We start from the raw sequence: 20,463 nt of genomic DNA, 5'->3' as shown, positions 1-20,463 counted from the left end.
CTTTGGTTTTATAGGTTTTGACAGAGCAGCCTTTTTGTGGACATTCATAGAGAAAAAATGACATATAAACAGAACACCACTTTGCCTGAAACATTTGTAACATAACATAAGAAGAGCATGATTTTACATTTTGTTTGTAAAACACAATATTGATCTCAAACAATAGAAATAATTATATGATTATAATAATACAATACAACAGGTCCATAGACTATGAAGCCTCTTCATAGTGAAATTTCACAGTAGCTGGCAGATTTTCATTTACGTGCTTTTGCTGTTGAAAAATGGCTTTGTGACATTTTTAATCCTGCATCTGTTAGTAGTTATCTGTAGTATAGTTAAAGTTACAATACAATTACATTTGTAATATAATTACAGAGTATGAGGATTACTCAAACGTGTATGAATCAATCAAAATAAAACTCAGAGTTGGCTTATAATGACTGTAATGGTTAAAAGCACATAAAAGCTGATTTTACATCATCATCTCTCCCTTTTAAAAAGACTGGGGCTATGCGAGTCATGTGACCATCTTCTGAGATTTAGTCATGAGTTATATCTGTCTCTCAATGGCTCTGGGCTGTACGTATACTGCAAAAACAGTGTTAATGCTAGTCCCTCCCCTTCATGCCTCTTAAAACAATGGCCCCCGTCTATATCCAGCTTTAGTGGCAGCAGCCGTGTATCTAAGCCGAGTGTTAGCGCTCTAGTCTTAAAGAGTTGCATTTGTTAGTGCGGCTCCACTGCTGAGACAAGACCAAAGGCTTTTATGCAGATTTGGGGCACATACTGTGAATCTGAATGGAGAAAGAATCACTATTCCCTCGTCAAACTTTCTGCTCGCTACAGTAATCAGTCCCAAAAAAATCCCTCTTCTCAGCACCACTGCCCGAGCCACTGTCCAAAGTGACCGGTGGTAGCGCCGCCAAATTGGAGCAGACTTGGAGCCATGCAATAAAATGGACCCAGGCTGTGCTTTTTTTAATGAAACTCTGGCATGTTTTTACAGATTTGTTCTCTGGCTCTTTGCTCTTTAATAGCTGCGGTTTTTGTGCTAATCAGCAGGCAAAAGAACAAGAGTTAAGACCAGTTAATTGTGCTGGCATGCTAATTTAGAACATTGGGCGTGCTGAGCAGAAGCTTTCTCTGAGCTTTCTCTGCAGTAATATCCATGGGGTGTGAGCGCTGTTGGGCTTTGGCAACTGTGTATTAGATTGTGCTGACAAAGATTAGGTTAAAAAACTGTGCAATGTCGAGACTTGCTTGTTGTAGAATAGCAAACAGAGTGCGAGAAATGGAGAGTGAAACTTTGATTTCTCATTATTCAAGGTCACGATTTAATAAGAGGACGATATTAAAGGGGACATATTACGTGAAATGAACTTTTATGTGCATTTAATGTTATAATGGGGTTTCGTCATCATTCATTTATTGACATTAACTTGTATTTCTGTTGATTTGTGCATGTTTGACGCATTTGTGGCTTGAGTGCTCAGAAATGTTTCAGGCTCACTTACGCCCAAACACTGCTTTGTATTTATTACAATAATTCAAATACAATTTTTATTTGTGGTTCAAAAATGCAATGGACGTGTTGAATTTACAATGAACAATATCTAAAATAATGATCTATGTATGTTATAGTTTCATCCTAAATGGTCCAATTCTCATAATCTCAACATTATAACTTAAACTGTGCGCAGTAGGCGGCCCCTCCAGCTTGTTACTCCCTAAAACCAGCTCAAAAGCTGGAGACGGACCCTGGGGTTGGTCACTCATTGCTCCAGACACCTAAACTAGGACCCAGGAATGGGACAGGGTGCAGACCTTGTGTATCAGTCTACCCTGGGCAGCTATGGTTACAGACGTGCTTATCAACACTGAGAATATGACTGTAAAATGCTACATAGGACATACATAATGCCTTATTTAAAGCTGGGATACTCGTTGGTATTACGTGCATGAATTTCCAAGCGTGTATGGAGGTTTAGAACAGCTTTTTTTGAGGGTAAAGTGAACGCACCCTGCCATGCACAGACAGTAAAGTACTGTTTTTACAATATACTCCTCGCAGCCCATAGTGAATGAGTGTGAGCGTTAGCAGGTGTCTGTGTCTCCCTTGTGACTAACACTTTTATTTTCATGATGTGGAAAGAAAACTGTTATGTTCTTTCAAAGTCACTGGATAAATAATGTCTTTGATTATGTCTTTGCCTTTGCCAAATTTATTTTTCAGTGTGGGAAGTTGTAGTGATGGACCACAGCCACATGCAACATATTTGGAGATATTGAAAGACGTAGATAAACAGTTGAAGAAAAAGTCCTTTTTTTGCGATCGATGGTGATTAAATGACTGGTTTGGTTTGTACGTTTTTTCAACCCCGAACATGATGTATATTGTGTGTTTGTACGTTTGCCTGTCAGAGCAGATGGAGACCTGACAGAGACTGATGTTTCTGCTCATTCGGCAGACTCCATGTGTGGAAATAAATTAGGATTATTGTTCACACTTTGGACACGTACAGGCACAACAAATCAATGTGCACGCTATACACACACACACACTCTTACTTTGATACCTGCTTTTCTTCTCCTTCCTGTAGTAACCCTATCTAAACAGTGTGTGTCTGCTTGTACTTGAGGGCAGCTCTCTGAGAAAAGCAATAGTTTTAAAGGAACAGTGGCCCTTTGCTCTGCTTTCATGTCCAAAGAAAGGCTCTTTGTGCTGGACAGCCTCAGAGACACGGACACTACTCTGTCATTTGGCTCCTTCAGTTCAGGTTGAAATGGACGGAAAGTAACAGGATAGATGTGGCCTGCTGGAGCAGCAGCATCACAGAGAGGGAGAGGAAGAGGCTGGACAAAGTCATCAAGAAGTCCAGCTCCGTCCTGGGCTGCGCTCTGGACTCGGTGCAGGAGGTGGGGGACAGGAGGGTCCTGGCTAGATTCACATCTATGCTGGACCATGAGTCTCACCCCCTGCAGGACACTCTGTCCGCTCTGGAGAGCAGCTTCAGTGAGAGACTGATCCACCCTCGCTGTGTGAAGGAGACGTTTCGGAGGTCTTTCCTTCCTGCTGCTGTCAGACTTTATAACAAAAACTGTTAGTCCTGAACACTCGCAATACTGACCTAACCATGTGCAATTCCTGTTGTGATTCATGTGCAATTACTGTGAAATTCATGTGCAATCTATGTGCCTTCGTGACACATATTCATGTGCAATTACAGTCGGGATCACATGCAATGGTATTTATGTATTTATTTATTTATTTGTCTATGGGAGTTTTTGTTTATTAATAATAATAATAATAATAATAATAATAATAATAATAATAACTTTTATTTATATAGCGCTTTTCAGTGACCCAAAGACGTTTATAGGAGATCTTCTACTGAAAGTGTTTTTCAGACTTCCTATAAGTGATCTGTTCTTTTCTTCTGTATCTACCTGCGTTGCACCAATGAAATTTCCCCATGTGGGACAATAAAGGAATATCTTATCTTATCTTAGATACGCCATTGTTGTTGTTATACATGTATATTTTCAACAAACCAGTCCCTGTACTTTTTCAACAGTGCCCTGTGTATTGCAGTTGAGTCGGAGGTCATCCTTATTCATTGTATTGGTGTTTTACTAGAAAGAGAACGGCTTGTATTTTGGTTTCTTCAGATAATTCCATAGACGTCACAATTTTTGAAACTGATGAATATAGTGTTTCGGAATCTAATGACTTCCGCATTCGGCTAAATTGAATTAACTACTTCAGGTCATCAGGTTAAACTATGGAAGCTGGACAGAGATTGCAGCAGAAACACGTTTATATATGTTGTTAAAAAAACATTTAAGAAAATCTCAAATTAGCATCAAACAACAACATTAAATAATAAGACTGAGGGTTTTATTTTAAATCTATAATGGCTTTGTTACCTGTGCGCGCTCACCTGACGCACGTTCAATAAATGTAAAGCACATTTTCACGTAGTCCTTCATCACAAACAACTGGTGAGAGTGTAAGACAATCACAATTATATGAGACAATTTCATTTGATTTAGCCTTGCTGTAGGCCCATTTTGGCTGTTTAAAGGCCCCGCACACTTCTCTGCAGTTCCCTCTCGTCCACTTACAGATGCTTCTTGCAGATTTAACAACCTCCTTCAGTCAGACAGGATTTTAGAGGATAAAATGTGGGATGTGTGCGAGAGTCACATTAGTATCTAGATTTTTCTTTCACCTAAGCCTCCTGACCCAGCTGGACTTGGACATGGATCAGTTTCAGCTCTGCTTTGTGGACTAAATGATCAACGTTTGGAGACAGAACAAACAAGACCGTGCAGATAGAGGAGGTTCTGCTTCTGAACCATCTCGGACTCTGAGGACCTCAGGGACCGGCCTCCTGCTGGTGTCAGAGTCAGGACTAAACATGGACCAGCCTCCTGCTGGTGCCCAGAGTCAGGACTAAACATGGACCAGCCTCCTGCTGGTGCCAGAGTCAGGACTAAACATGGACCTGCCTCCTGCTGGTGCCCAGAGTCAGGACTAAACATGGACCAGCCTCCTGCTGGTGCCAGAGTCAGGACTAAACATGGACCTGCCTCCTGCTGGTGCCCAGAGTCAGGACTAAACATGGACCAGCCTCCTGCTGGTGCCAGAGTCAGGACTAAACATGGACCAGCCTCCTGCTGGTGCCAGAGTCAGGACTAAACATGGACCTGCCTCCTGCTGGTGCCCAGAGTCAGGACTAAACATGGACCAGCCTCCTGCTGGTGCCAGAGTCAGGACTAAACATGGACCGGCCTCCTGCTGGTGCCCAGAGTCAGGACTAAACATGGACCGGCCTCCTGCTGGTGCCCAGAGTCAGGACTAAACATGGACCGGCCTCCTGCTGGTGCCCAGAGTCAGGACTAAACATGGACCGGCCTCCTGCTGGTGCCCAGAGTCAGGACTAAACATGGACCGGCCTCCTGCTGGTGCCAGAGTCAGGACTAAACATGGACCGGCCTCCTGCTGGTGCCCAGAGTCAGGACTAAACATGGACCGGCCTCCTGCTGGTGCCAGAGTCAGGACTAAACATGGACCGGCCTCCTGCTGGTGCCAGAGTCAGGACTAAACATGGACCGGCCTCCTGCTGGTGCCAGAGTCAGGACTAAACATGGACCGGCCTCCTGCTGGTGCCAGAGTCAGGACTAAACATGGGGAATCTGCGTTTCAGTTTTATGCAGCTAAAATCTGGAACAATCTTCCTGAAGATGCGAGACAGGCTTCTACTCAGGCAATGTTTAAAGGTCCCATATCGTGCAAAATCGACTTTTCAGAGCTTTTAACCTTCTTACAGTGCTATTTGTGCCTCAAGAGTTTTTTTGATTGATTCCCGCAGTTTTTAGCTACAGAACAGACTATATCCTTTCGTCGGATCTGCACATTGACGGGGGTGAACCACTCATCATCACCACAACCGCGCGACACCACTTCCTCCTCTCCCTCCCTCCTCTCCCTGCCTCCTCTCCCTCCCTCCTCTCCCTCCCTCCTCTCCCTCCCTCCTCTCCCTCCCTCCTCTCCCTGCCTCCTCTCCCTGCCTCCTCTCCCTCCCTCCTCTCCCTCCCTCCTCTCCCTCCCTCCTCTCCCTGCCTCCTCTCCCTCCCTCCTCTCCCTCCCTCCTCTCCCTCCCTCCTCTCCCTGCCTCCTCTCCCTCCCTCCTCTCCCTCCCTCCTCTCCCTCCCTCCTCTCCCTGCCTCCTCTCCCTCCCTCCTCTCCCTCCCTCCTCCCCCTGCCTCCTCTCCCTCCCTCCTCTCCCTCCCTCCTCTCCCTGCCTCCTCTACCCGGCTGCGCAGAGGGGGAAAGAGGTAGGGAGGGTGAGTGCTGGGTATATTAAGGGTATATTATCAAATATACCCTTAGGATAGACTACGAAACCGGGAAAAAAGCATGATATGGCTTTAAAGAGTGCAAAGAAATTATTTTCTTTGCACTCTTCTATTTTAGGTCTTAAACCAGGAGTGTCAAACTCATTTTGAGCTGCGGGCCGAATGTTCGACGCTCAGGCTGGGTCGCGGGCCGAACATAACCTAAAACATAAAACAATAAAAAATATAATATATACAGAGCTGTATATGGCCTACACTGTTTTTGAAGCAATTACTGGATTGATTAAGAGAAATTACAAACACGTTTGTTCTCATAAACTGAAAGTATCAAGTGTAATTTCACTAACACTGTGCTTCAGTTTATGTGCATTACAACTTCAGAGTTGATTTACAGAAATAAACATTTAGTCTATTGTTAAATAGATTGTTAAATATACAATATTGTTAAATAGGTATTTGGAACTGAAAAATAAACTTCTCAAGATCTAAAAAACCTTAACGTACTAACCAACATTTCCACGTCTGTGAACATTTCCGACTCAGATTCATTGAATCAGTCCATTCAACCTTTAAGTTATGAGCCACAGTGTTCCATCAAACTCTTTTGTCAAATTGTGGCCCGAACATTATATACAAAATAAAAATATAAAAAATATAAGAAATACACATCTTTTTTACAGCCTAATAATAGTTGTGGAGACTGTTGCACAAATGTGCAGCAGGGTCCATATTCATGCAGCAGCAGGAACAGGAACAGGAACATGGACTTTTGATGTGATTTATGATATGAAATGTTCATATCACAGATATGTTTCTGCTCAAACTCAATATGAGCTCGCTATTTTCATAGTTTAAGCTGATCTTAGTGACAAATGATTCATGTAGTGACTCAAATGAGGTCATTGTGTTTGTGTTCACAGTCACAATAGTGTGGACACAGTCATGTTCATATTTTATTACACTCTGTGTTTTTACCTGTGGCTCCTGATCTGTCCAGGTTTGTAGAGGATGTTTTCCTCACAGAGCATCATCACAGAAGTTTGTTTTCTTGTTAGCTCCACATTAGCTCCACTTTTAGCACAACTCTAACATCCACAAAACCGTATTCTTTCTTTCTTCCACGTGTTTCCTAAAGCCACATGTCTCTTTCCTCGCTCAGACCTCTGGTCTGAGGTGCGTAAAGAGCGTGTCTTACTTCTCTCAGCACTTCTCCCTCAGCAGTACACACGGCAGTGAAGAGCCGCGCTGGGGAGGGGCGGCGACCAGCGGCATTGTGGGACGTGTAGTTTTAGCGATAAAAACAGTTACGGATGTAACTACGGTTCTATGAACAAAGGGGGGAAAAAAAAATATATATATATATATATATATAATAATATGAATTCGAAATGTTCGGCGGGCCGGATTAAAACGTTTGGCGGGCCCGGATGCGGTCCGCGGGCCATATGTTTGACACCCCTGTCTTAAACTGTGATTTCTGTCATGTCTCTGTGATTTTAGTGTATTTTGTCCTGTTGTGTGAAGCACTTTGAATCACCTTGTGTACGAATTGTGCTCTACAGATAAACTTGCCTTCAGTCTTTAAGAGAAGCAAGGCTTTTGTTAGTTTAGCTTTTTGACAAATTTGAGGCGCTTCACTGTTTAATGAAATCCTGTATAAAATGAGGTTGTGATGGCCACAATAACGTGCTTAGGTGCTGTGAGCGTAGTGGTGTTGAATGTTTGTGTGGATCTCTTGTGTGTAGTAATTGAACTGATGGTGCCAGAGGAGAACGCCACCACCTGCTTTTTTTTTCTTCCGATTTTCCTTTGTTTTTTTCGACGCGCCTTAGATTGTGGACATACATCAACATGTGTATCAATGCATGAGTGAAGAATTCCGCTTAACTCTCCCGCATCCTCCCCCCGAGGGGCACGGACTCACTCCTCTTGCATTGTACAGATACAGAAATACTGCTAGTACTATTACTATTGACGTTCATGTACTATGCAGAGCAGGAGAAGAGCCAGGGACAGCTCCCTGAGATCACTCGAGTGTGCTGTTTGTAAAAGGGCCTTTTGTAAAGGAGTGTTTTGGATTCATTAAACTGAGCAAAATACTGATATTATTCTGGTATTACAGCCCGTGAGCCGCAGTGCTGACTCTGACTCTGTGACTCTTTGTGGGTCTCAAACATTTTGACAACATTTTCTTCCCATTCAAAATATTAGTTTTAAATGATTATAATATGACATTATATGTACAGTACTTTACTTAATGTAAAGGACAAAGTGACGCCTAGCTTTTTAGAACACTCATCCACAAGCGCGCTTGCTTGCCCTGATGAAGACCCATAGGGGTCAAAAAGCGTTGGTATGTCCCAGTTTTCATTGTTGTATCAGAGAATCATATTGTTTTGTGTTGAAAATGTAAGACTATTGTTTTAAACCTTGGCCTAAATAAGAGTATTTGTTTATTTATTATTGCAAACAAAATCTGTATCAAGAATCGAGTATTGAAACCAAGTTTGAAATTTTAGGATGGTGACTAATCTATATTAAAGGCGCAATGGACGATTTTTCAGCGATTTGAGAATGCAGGCGCACCTGCGGACTGATACAACACACGGATTGCATCACATCTCTCGTCTCCCGTAGATTTGCACGCGGCTGCAGGTGAGCGGTAGGTGCGTTTTATGATTGACACGTGGCAGGACTAATCGGCCGTCCACGCCATGAGGAAATAAGACTCAAATTTGGCCCAAAAAAATCGTCCATTCAACCTTTAATATATCTGATAAAATATGTCTTTATAAATCTTTATAGTAATAATTGTGACGGCCTAGACATTATGTAAATGTTTTTTGAGATATTAAAATGTTCCTAAGATAAGCTTTTTTGTCCCGTCAAACTATCAAATTGACAGGTTATGTATGTGGACGTATTCTGCTTCCATCCATGTGTCTGTTTTCACGTCCGAATGAAAACCTCTGAAACATTGTTTCCCCAAACACAGACACAGACTGAGGTAGAGGCTGTTTTACCTTATTTAACACACTAGAGCCTGGTGAGCCCCTCTCATCTGTGTGCAGCCGGCAGCTTAAATAAATCCTGTTTAGTGCATTATTTAGCACCAGAATGCACGAGGAATGTGTATGAACCAGGCAAACCCAACTGAAGTCCTGTAAATTGTAGCTGCTTTCTGGAGTTAATAAGGCGGTTTATTTATCATTTCAAATACACAAATTACACATTACAGCTTGCTCAATTTCACTTGGAGAGAATAACATCTGATCTGCACCCAAAGATGTTTTATTGTTTCACTTAGTCCATTTGCACCCACAGATTTACGAATGGGATATTGTAACTTCAAAAGTCGTTTTCTCAAATTAGATTTTTCTCCCACAAAGACATAAAGATCTACCCATGCAGTAGCACCTACACACTGCTTTATCATCAAGATTTTCATGGATTCATAACTAATTCATGTATGTAGTCCAATGAAAACAACAATGAAAAAGTTTCTGGACAAAAGAAAAAAGGCACTAAACGGTCATTCTCGTTTTTGTTGTTTTACAGTTTTTAGGAAATATTTTTTGATTTATTGTTGTCATTTATATAGTTTTGATTCCCCTTGAAAGTTCAGATGTTTATGTTTTAATAAAGATTTCAGTCAGAGGGTTATAATTGCCGTTGCTTCGTTTAACTTCTTGATTATATTAACTTCCTATTTCTAAATACCAATAAAAGTATTGTTTGTCCAAGTCAAAGGATTCATTCAACATATCAAAGTTGTTAATTCGTTTTTTTTTGTTATTCATATTTTAAATCTTGGTTGGTGCTATTTGGCTTAAAACGTTGGTCATAGATCAACCAGAAGATTTTAACATCTTTATTCATTTATTCGCTTTTTCATAGCATAATTAATAACTTTTTTGTTAATCTTATATATCAGCAAGACATTTAAACCCGTCTCTATCAATTTTCACATTTTGGTTATTTTTAAACATTCATTCATTCATTTTCTACCGCTCCTCCTTGAGCCGACACCTTAACGTGGTGGAGGGGTTTGAGTGCCCGAATGATCCCGGGAGCTATGTTGTCGGGGGCTTCATGCCCCTGGTAGGGTCTCCCAAGGCAAACAGGTCCTAGGTGACGGGTCAGACAAAGATCGGTTCAGAAGCCTCTTATGACGACGACACAATCAAGGCAGTTCACGTCGCCCGGATCGGCGTCACCGGGGCCCCATCCTGGAGCCAGGCCTGGGATGGGTGCTCCATGGCGAGCGCCTGGTGGCCGGGTCTTACCCCACGGGGCCCGGCCGGGCACAGCCCGAAAGAGCGACGTGGGGCCGCCCTCCCGTGGGCCCACCACCCGCAGGAGGATCCATAGGGGGCCGGTGCAGAGAGATCTGGGCGGCAGTCGACGGCAGGGGCCTCGGCGACCAGATCTCCGGACACAGAGACTAACTCTGGGGACATGGAATGTCACCTCGCTGGGGGGGAAAGAGCCTGAGCTTGTGCGGGAGGTTGAGCGATACCGACTAGATATAGTCGGCCTCACCTCCACGCACAGTTTGGGCTCTGGAACCCATCTCCTCGAGAGGGGCTGGACGCTCCACTTCTCTGGTGTTGCCCGCGGGGAGAGGCGGCGGGCTGGTGTGGGCTTGCTGATAGCCCCTCAGCTCAGCCGCCACGTGTTGGAGTTTACCCCGGTGAACGAGAGGGTCGCGTCCCTCCGCCTTCGGGTGGGGGACAGGTCTCTCACTGTTGTGGCGGCCTACGGGCCGAACAGCAGTGCAGAGTACCCGGCCTTCTTGGAGTCCTTGGGAGGGGTACTGGACAGTGCACCGACCGGGGACTCCGTTGTTCTACTGGGGGACTTCAACGCCCACGTGGGCAATGACAGTGACACCTGGAGAGGGGTGATCGGGAAGAACGGCTTCCCCGATCTGAACCCGAGCGGTGTTCAGTTATTGGACTTCTGTGCTAGCCACGGATTGTCCATAACGAACACCATGTTCAAGCACAAGGGTGTCCATCAGTGCACGTGGCACCAGGACACCCTAGGCCGGAGGTCAATGATCGACTTAGTTGTCGTGTCATCAGACCTCCGGCCGCGTGTCTTGGACACTCGGGTGAAGAGAGGGGCAGAGTTGTCAACCGATCACCACCTGGTGGTGAGTTGGATCCGCTGGCGGAGGAGGAAGCCGGACAGACTTGGCAGACCCAAGCGCATTGTGAGGGTCTGTTGGGAACGTCTAGTGGAGCCCTCTGTCAGTAGGGTATTCAACTCGCACCTCCGGGAGAGCTTCTCCCATGTCCCGGGGGAGGCTGGGGACATTGAGTCCGAGTGGACCATGTTCTCCGCCTCCATTGTTGATGCGGCTGCTCGGAGCTGTGGTCGCAAGGTCTCCGGTGCCTGTCGTGGCGGCAACCCCCGAACCCGGTGGTGGACACCGGAAGTAAGGGATGCCGTCAGACTAAAGAAGGAGGCCTATCAGGCCACTCTGGCTTGTAGGTCTCCGGAGGTCATCGACGGGTATCGGCAGGCCAAGCGAGCCGCGGCTCGTGCTGTCGCAGAGGCAAAAACCCGGGCCTGGGAGGAGTTCGGGGAGGCCATGGAGGAGGACTATCGGTCGGCACCAAAGAAATTCTGGCAAACCGTCCGGCGCCTCAGGAAGGGGAAGCAGTGTCTCACAAACACCGTTTACGGTGCGGGTGGAGGCCTGCTGACCTCGACTGGGGATGTCGTCGGACGGTGGAAGGAATACTTTGAGGATCTCCTTAATCCCTCAGTCACGTCTTCTGAAGAGGAAGTAGAGACCGGGGACTCGGAGGCTGGCTCATCCATCACCCAAGCTGAAGTCACTGAGGTTGTCCGCAAACTCCTCGGTGGCAGGGCTCCGGGGGTGGATGAGATCCGCCCTGAGTACCTAAAGTATCTGGATGTTGTAGGACTGTCTTGGTTGACACGTCTCTGCAACATCGCGTGGCGTTCGGGGACCGTGCCTCTGGACTGGCAGACCGGGGTGGTGGTCCCTCTGTTCAAGAAGGGGGACCGGAGGGTGTGTTCCAACTACAGAGGGATCACACTCCTCAGCCTCCCGGGTAAGGTCTATTCCAAGGTACTGGAGAGGAGAATCCGACCGATAGTCGAACCTCGGATTCAGGAGGAGCAGAGTGGTTTTCGTCCCGGTCGTGGAACACTGGACCAGCTCTATACCCTCCATCGGGTGCTCGAGGGTTCATGGGAGTTTGCCCAACCAGTCCACATGTGCTTTGTGGATCTGGAGAAGGCTTTTGACCGTGTCCCTCGGGGTGTCCTTTGGGGGGTGCTCCGGGAGTACGGGGTCCGGGGCCCTTTGCTCAGGGCTGTCCGGTCCCTGTATGACCGGAGCAGGAGCTGTGTTCGCATTGCCGGCAGTAAGTCAGACCTGTTCCCAGTGCATGTTGGACTCCGCCAGGGCTGCCCTGTGTCACCGGTTCTGTTCATAATTTTTATGGACAGAATTTCTAGGCGCAGTCAGGGGTCGGAGGGTGTCCGGTTTGGGGACCACAGGATCTCATCTCTGCTGTTTGCAGACGATGTTGTCCTGATGGCTCCATCAAACCCGGACCTGCAACATGCACTGGGACGGTTTGCAGCCGAGTGTGAAGCGGCTGGGATGAGAATCAGCACCTCCAAATCCGAGGCCATGGTTCTCGACCGGAAAAAGGTGGCTTGCCCTCTCCAGGTGGGTGGGGTGTCCTTGCCCCAAGTGGAGGAGTTCAAGTATCTCGGGGTCTTGTTCACGAGTGAGGGAAGGATGGAGCGTGAGATCGACAGGCGGATCGGTGCAGCGGCTGCAGTGATGCAGTCGCTGCATCGGACCGTTGTGGTAAAGAGGGAGCTGAGCCGAAAGGCAAAGCTCTCTATTTACCGGTCGGTCTACGTTCCTACCCTCACCTATGGTCATGAGCTTTGGGTAGTGACCGAAAGAACAAGATCGCGGATACAAGCGGTCGAAATGAGTTTCCTCCGCCGGGTGGCTGGGCGCTCCCTTAGAGATAAGGTGAGGAGCTCGGCCACACGGGGGGAGCTCGGAGTAGAGCCGCTGCTCCTCCACGTCGAGAGGAGCCAGCTGAGGTGGCTCGGGCATCTGTTCCGGATGCCTCCTGGGCGCCTCCCTCGGGAGGTGTTTCAGGCATGTCCCACCGGGAAGAGGCCCCGGGGAAGAGAGACTATGTCTCTCGGCTGGCCTGGGAACGCCTCGGGATCCCCCCGGAGGAGTTAGAGGAAGTGTCTGGGGAGAAGGAAGTCTGGGAGTCCCTGCTCAGACTGCTGCCCCCGCGACCCGGCCCCGGATAAAGCGGCAGAAGATGGATGGATGGATGGATTTTCTACCGCTTTATCCCGTTAGGGTCGCGGGTGACTGAAGCCTATTCCAGTGACTTTGGGCCTTAGGCGGAGTACACCCTGGGCAGTGGCCAACAGACACAGACATAGACACACGGATAACCATTCACTCTCACTTCACTCTCACATTCATTTTCTAGGGCCAATTTTAGAGTTGCCAATTCTGCCTAACACATGCATGTCTTTGGACGGTGGGAGGAGCCAGAGAGCCCGGAGAGAACCCACGGTAACACGGGGAGGACATACATTTTTTAAAATGCCTTATTTATGTATAAAAACATGACGAAAAAAATGTATGTAAGTATACTACATTAGTTTCAAATTATTATGTCTAAATTGATTTTTTTTTTTTTTCTTCTATCCGGCACATAAAACATAATAGATACACGTTTCCATCTTGTTTCACTTTTAAATGGTTGCAGCCAATTTATCTCATCTGTTTGCAAAGATCAGGCATAACATTATGACCACAACACTTTGGCACTCTTAAAATTGAAAAAGCGATTTGGCACTTGTAGTGGGTATGATTTTTAAATCATGCACATTAACAATTTCCCCTCAAAACTGATGTGTTTTTGCAAAGATGCGTTCTTTGTGAGTGCTTTCCATCTGCAGTGGTCAGAACTTGTTTTGAGAAACAAAACGTGGTTTTCTTTGTTTAAATTTGCTCTACAGAATTTGTATTTTACAGCTTCTCTGAGCTGTTGGCTCGACCCCATGCCATATGCTTCAAGCTGCTGTTACCGGTAATTGTAATCATTTATTTTGTTCATCAGTACATTAGTATTCTGTGATTATGTTTAACACTTTAGGACACAGATTTTTAGTTTACAAAGTAGTACACTCAAACTATTCTTTAACTTGCTGGAGCATCTGTTTATTGGAGCTGTTTCTCCCAAATGGTCTGATTACCCTTGGGACGGGACACAAAGGCAGCTGTGTGTGAGAGTCCCATCTGTGCTTACATTAGTCAGGTCATGCTTTGTTTAACACGTGCGACACAAACACTCTTCTCTCTAATGTTTAGGATCCTGTTCCATATTATCAGCTCTGCGTTGTATTTATTCACAGTAAATTAACGAACCGGCAGACAGGATCAAGGAGATTGCTGACTGGTTTTGCTGCATTGTCACTTTGTTAATAGCTAATCTTCTTTACTTTTAGCCTTTTCCTTTCTTAGGGTTAATCTTCAGCCTTCCAGTGAGTAGTGATTTGCATATAAAGATTGCATACAATTTAACTTCGAATGCCCCTTCAGCTCTTTCCAGCTGTCTTATTTATCCAGGCGTGGGACTGGAAGGAAGTCCAAGTGTGGCTGAATTACTTTAATAATTTAAAGATTGTTATAGGAATGTATTATGCAACGATATTGTGACAGCATCTACATTATATCCGAGTATAACATAACAGTCGAAGCTTCAGTTACTTTCAGATGCAGATACTGTCATTTTCTATAGAGAAGTGCAGAGACAAATGAAAGGAAATCTCTGCATTTGTTACTTAGAGACACAATTATTGTCATGTTTTATACCAACATGATGTCCTGGAGATGATATCCCTTTGCCTAGAATGTGTCACAGCATGGCATAAAACGTATTCATTTTGCATTTATTCAAAGAAAAAAAATTATAATATGAACATACTCGCCTCTCCAAAGATCTGATTTGTAACTTCCTTAGGTAGCATCTTGGGAACGTCTCCATGGCATCTTATCACGACCAACATGTGAAGTACATAAGAAAGTGCATTTTTTGTTTATTACACGTAAAATGCGTATTGGCCAACAGTAACAGTATTATATAATATGCCAGACTTAACCGCTGCTCCGTGCTTCCATAGTACCATACATGTTATAATGGAGAACTGTTAGATATTATTACGTATAAAAAAGTTGTTGTGTAAAATGTTCATTGCACCAATAAGTCAACACCGTGTCTCTGTGTGGCTTGAAAACAGCTTAGTGGTCTGTTTTAATCCGCTGATATGCAAAATCACAACTGGAAGGAGGGGCACAATTAATGGCCGTAAGGAAAAAGGTGAATAAACACTTAGTGGGAGAGTTTCAGCTTAAGATATGACTTTACATATTTCCTGTGTTTTGTGCTGCTGTGGTGGGTTTCCTGCCGCGGGATCTGCTGCTGTGAGCTGCACAGTGGCCGTACATCATATGAGACCTAATCGAGTCATGATTGCACCACTGACCCCCACTCCTCTGCTTCTTTGATTTTCTGCCCAAATAATAGATCATTTTCCGATTTCTGGTCCCTGTGCACCGGCGACCGCTCTAGACTTAAATATTATCTTTCACTCGTCACCAGGTGTAGATCGCAGAGGCGCAAGATACTCGGGTGTAATTTAACATGTGGTTTCTTTGCCGTAAAAGGTAATGTAGATATAATAGTAAGTAACAATAGGAAAGGTGTGTCTGTTTCGATTGGTCAGGGTACGCTGCATGTCTTTCAGAGTAGGAGCAGGAAGACTTGGTCAGAACAACCTTTTAGATTTGCCTGTCATTTATGTTTTAGGTAGAGAACACAGAGGTAACTTGAGAGCCCCATGAATAAATTGCTATTAGTCAGGATGCAACGCAAAATAACATTTAATTGAGCAAATGAGGAATTGTAAAATGTCTATAAAAGTAAAACTATTTTTTAACTTCCTCTACCTCTTGGACTTGTTGTTGTGGTAATTGGTTGCTCATATTGTCCATTTGTTGTCCTCAGATATTTCAAGTTTTAAAAGGTATTCAGGTAGTTCAAGAATTCAGCAGAAGCAGACATCTTGACCAGTCCACATAGAGCCACTTGCTCCGTCCGTGCTCGTTATAAATGTTCACCCCAAAGGTTTCAGTGACCAGAGATCTGTATTCTCCTTGTCATTTACGAGTCCACACACACTCCTCTGCCCCGGCTCTGTATTGGTGTTTAAAATGCTGACGGTCCAAGGTACGGGGAGCACTGGGCATCTGGGCTTTAGACGGGGCACTGGGCTGGAATTACTTTGACCTCTGCTGCCACGGTGAGCTTGTTACAGCGATCAAGAGACTTTCAAAAGGATCTAGCCTCTCCCAAACCGACAAGTGTGATTATTAATGATGGACAGCACAACACTTTCTATTCACACCGCCACCCCACCACCACATTTGTTGTTTTTTAATCAAACATTCTCCCCCTTATAATAAGTCGAATGTAGCACTTTGTTAACCATTTTATGACATGCAACACCACATGCTGCTGAAATGAGTGTGTAATATGTAAATATGTAACTGTACAGTTTTTTTACCAGACAAATGTATTGTAATTTATTATTTGTTTATTTTTTATTTGTTTGCATTAGTGATCGGCGATACCATCAATTTTGGTTTCAATTTAATAATAAATACGGCAATGCTATGACTACGTAATGCAAATATATTGATCCAGTATCAAAATGCATTGAAACTTATCTACTACAAAGAGCATAGCGTATATAGCGTTAATTTTGTTCTATCCCAGCTCAAACTGCTCAAAAATAAATGTAAATGCAGATAAACTAAAATATAAATAATGTTATTAGAATAGTGATTAAAATGTATTTAAAAAATACATTTGTACTGTAAAACCCTGTATGTTTCAAGTTTAAAATAAAAGTATATCATTATGTCTTATTCTCCTTCCAATCCAGTTTTATTCAAAGAGCACCTTAAAAACAACAAAGTAAAGCAAAGTACTTAAAGGTGGAATGGAAGATTTTTTGAGTCGTATTTCCTCGTGGCGTGGACGGCCGATTAGTCCTGCCACGTATCAATCATAAAATGCACCTACAACTATTCTTCACTACACTTAATATAGTGAAGAATATACTATACTTAGACCACTCTAATACTAGACTGGAGTGCTGCAGGGTCCATTTGTGCATTCAGACTGAATATGCACATGAGTCACTGTAGGTTAAGTTCTGGAGCAAACTGTGCTGTGCTGTCTATGTTTTCAATCACACTTTCAAATTGCCCCAAATTTATGCAATAGATTCCTCTTCCGTTCAATTTGCTGTGTGTCTAGTTCTGTTGACGCGAGCACATTTGGAGTCATGTGTATGTGTCTATATTCAAAACTCTTCGCCTGACTCCTGCACAGCACTGTTTGTCCTGATGTTCCTTCGTTGTTTCCATAGAATTATACATGACAAATATGATTTTGAGTCAAATATCTTTGTTTGAACTCCCTTTGTGTGTTTAGTCAAGTTTCCCTTTATTCTCTTGTGGTTGTTTATGTCAGTATCAACCAAAATTATGTCTACACCCTTTAGACTACACAGTAAAGTCCTGTGTTTACATACCTCTCTCTCGGTCTGAATTTGTGGTCAGATTTTCCCTTCACAATGACGACATGACAGATTTAGTTCAAAGCTGTGTTTGGATGCTGTTTGAAGCTCATGTATCAGTGGCAGGTAAGCGTGTTATTCCTTACCAGCTTTAGCGTGTGCATGACAGGATTAGCACTTCAGAACTAAGGCCAGTGTCCAGCCGAGGCGTTCAGGGTCCAGGTTCTTTCATGTTCAGACAAGAACCTTTTAATCCTGTGTGCGAGCCCTGTGTAGTCCCTGTGTGTGAGGGACCTGCGGTCAGGTTCTGAGGCACTCCCTGCTGTCACTACTGTATGTTGTTTGTGTAATTATCGACTTTTTCGCTATTGGCTACAGTGCGTATGAAAGAGTGAGTGCTATCATTATTTCTTCAGCAAACATAAGAACATGCTGCACAGACAACAAAAGTAAAAGTAAAACTTGACAAAAGCCAGAGAATAAAAGTGGGTCTTAAAAAACATGGCAGATTTGATCAATAATGGTCAGTTTTGGAGCTTTAAAGCATTTATTTATGCAAAAGCAAATTCTGATTATCTTTTTATTTTAAGCGGTAAAAAATAACATTAAAATCTGCAAGTTCTTTATTTTCTGTTTGGTTTATTTCAGGTTAGGTTATATTTTATATGTTCAACTAGTCAAAGTCCACTTAAGAAACATGTCTCCAGAGTGAAACATTGTAAATTGTAAAAATATCATGTAATAACATTTTATCTCCACAGGCACAATCTTTTTTCCTGACAAAAGTAAATGATTATAATCAGTCAAGCATAATTCAACAAAGCGGTTGTGCATTTCTGTTCTGTGGAGCAGGAGGCAGCCGTGTGCACTGTGCCCTTAAGTGTTGACTGTATGATGTGTTTATTTTATTCACAGTGAGTTTTATTGAATGAACTGTGTGGCCTGTAGCTACAGCCCAGATAAAGAAAGACTACTGCTGCTCCCTGAATTATTACCGGAGGCTAAAGAGCCACTAGCTTTAACTGTGGCTCTGTCTGTCTGCTTCCCCCATCGACTGCAGCACAGCACCCACAGAAACAAGCAGAGCAATCCCATGAGCAATCCCCTGAGATAAGAGCACGGGCAGATCATGGACTCAAACAGTTAACTAATAGGACTTTATTTCAGTGGTGTTTCCTGGCACAGGTAAAGTGTGCAAATGTACGGGAGCCCAGATTTCCGATGTCTTTCCTGGGATCTGCTAAAGCCATTCTTCCAGTTTGGGGGTCACTGTCAATATATATATATATATATATATATATATATATATATATATATGCACAAACAAACACACATGTACATGCAAATGCACACACTCAGTTTTGTATTTGTAAATGAATAAAACATTTCAATAGTAGGAGTTGAAATTAAATAAATAAAATATAAATTATAATTATTATTGTGTTTCACCTAGCGCTTAATTTGCTGTAATGAAGAGAAATGTGAAACCGTATTCAGAATATATACCCTTGTTTAGATTTTATATAGACAGAGAGAGAGAACATTGTGAAGGCACATTCATCTACTGATCCTTGGTTTCTGTTGAAAATAATGGAAAAAAAACTACTCAAATTACAATGTGTAGATTAAATTAATCTTGGTAAATGTTTTTTCATGCTCCCCTGAGAACTGAAATGTTATTGATTTTGTAGAAGGAAAGATGGCTTACCATATAACACAATTTAGGCTTGTTATATTTGTATGTAGTTACAATTTGAAGCTGATTTATTATTATTTTTTGAGATGCATCATAGAAATTGTCCCTTTTTTGCATGTAGTTTTCCATGAGTGGCCTGTCATCCGTGAGTGGCACACACACTGAGCAGCTCTTCTGTTCCCTCTTGTCTCCGCTGTGGTCCGTCCCTCCATCACTGTGTCCAGATGGAAACAGTCGGGGGGCCTGCCCACTGCCAGAGTCTGGTCCCGAGTCTGTTTGTACAACTCACAGATGAACACAATATTGGAGGAAGTGGATAAAGTGAAAAGAAACTTAAGATGGAGAATCAACATCAGTAACCATAGTTAAAGTGTAACAGCGGGATCAAAAATAGATATGATTCCATACTGCCTTATTGAAAACAAATAAAATGCCTTTGTTTATTAATTTCCCTGATCACAAATGACATAGACTTTTAATCATTGGCATTAAACAAATAAAAATAGTCAAATTTAATCCTCCAAATTCTGAACTCTTCAAACCTCATGCTTTTACGGACAGAACACCTCTCGAGCTGATCATTGACAATCAGAAATGTCTGCATCTGTATTCAAATTAAATGAATTGCAACACACACAACTAAGCACAGCCTTGTCATTGTGTCATGACAATAATATGGAACAGTTGGTATAATATTATAATTGGTTCATAGAATTGTGTTTAAATAATGGGAAATGTGACAAAGCAATGCAATTTCCATTAACAGGTACATTAGAGTATAATAATGCGTATACAGACACTCAAGGTCACTACACAACGTTCTGCATTATTTATTCTCTCCCCATTCACGGTGGTGAGATACTTTTACAGCCGCAGCCGCCCTGGGTTAGATTGACGGAAGTGAGGCTGCCAATTCACGTTCATACATACAGTGATAGGAGGGTGAATCATCTTCATAATGTAGGGCTGTAGCCGACTTAAGACATCGTTGGTCAACTAAAGACTTGTGCTCTGTGCATTAGTTAATCGTCTAAAAGGGGCTGAAGATGCAGTGCTGGCAAAATAATGAACACAAATATGAAGTAGCTGTATGATCTGATCAAATGTATCACCTAAACTGCACTCAGAAGACCAGAAGCTCATAGGTTTGAATGTAACAATAACTATTTGTGCAGGAAAGTAGTAAATAACCTAAGTATTCTTGTAAAACGGTTGAATGAACT

At 43.5% G+C, this 20,463-nt stretch overlaps 1 protein-coding gene across 2 annotated transcripts in view; it reads left to right on the top strand.

Annotated features, from left to right (window-relative positions):
* Positions 1-20,463, top strand: part of gpc6a (glypican 6a) — a 172,922-nt gene that overhangs the window by 146,295 nt on the left and 6,164 nt on the right. The window lies entirely within an intron of this gene.

This window comes from Eucyclogobius newberryi, unplaced genomic scaffold (assembly GCF_026437365.1).
Source record: "Eucyclogobius newberryi isolate DKJ021-1_F unplaced genomic scaffold, fEucNew1.0.hap1 SCAF_5, whole genome shotgun sequence".
Taxonomy (NCBI): Eukaryota; Metazoa; Chordata; class Actinopteri; order Gobiiformes; family Gobiidae; genus Eucyclogobius; species Eucyclogobius newberryi.
Note: the sequence above shows the minus strand (reverse complement) of the source record. Positions and strands in the feature narration are given on the sequence as shown.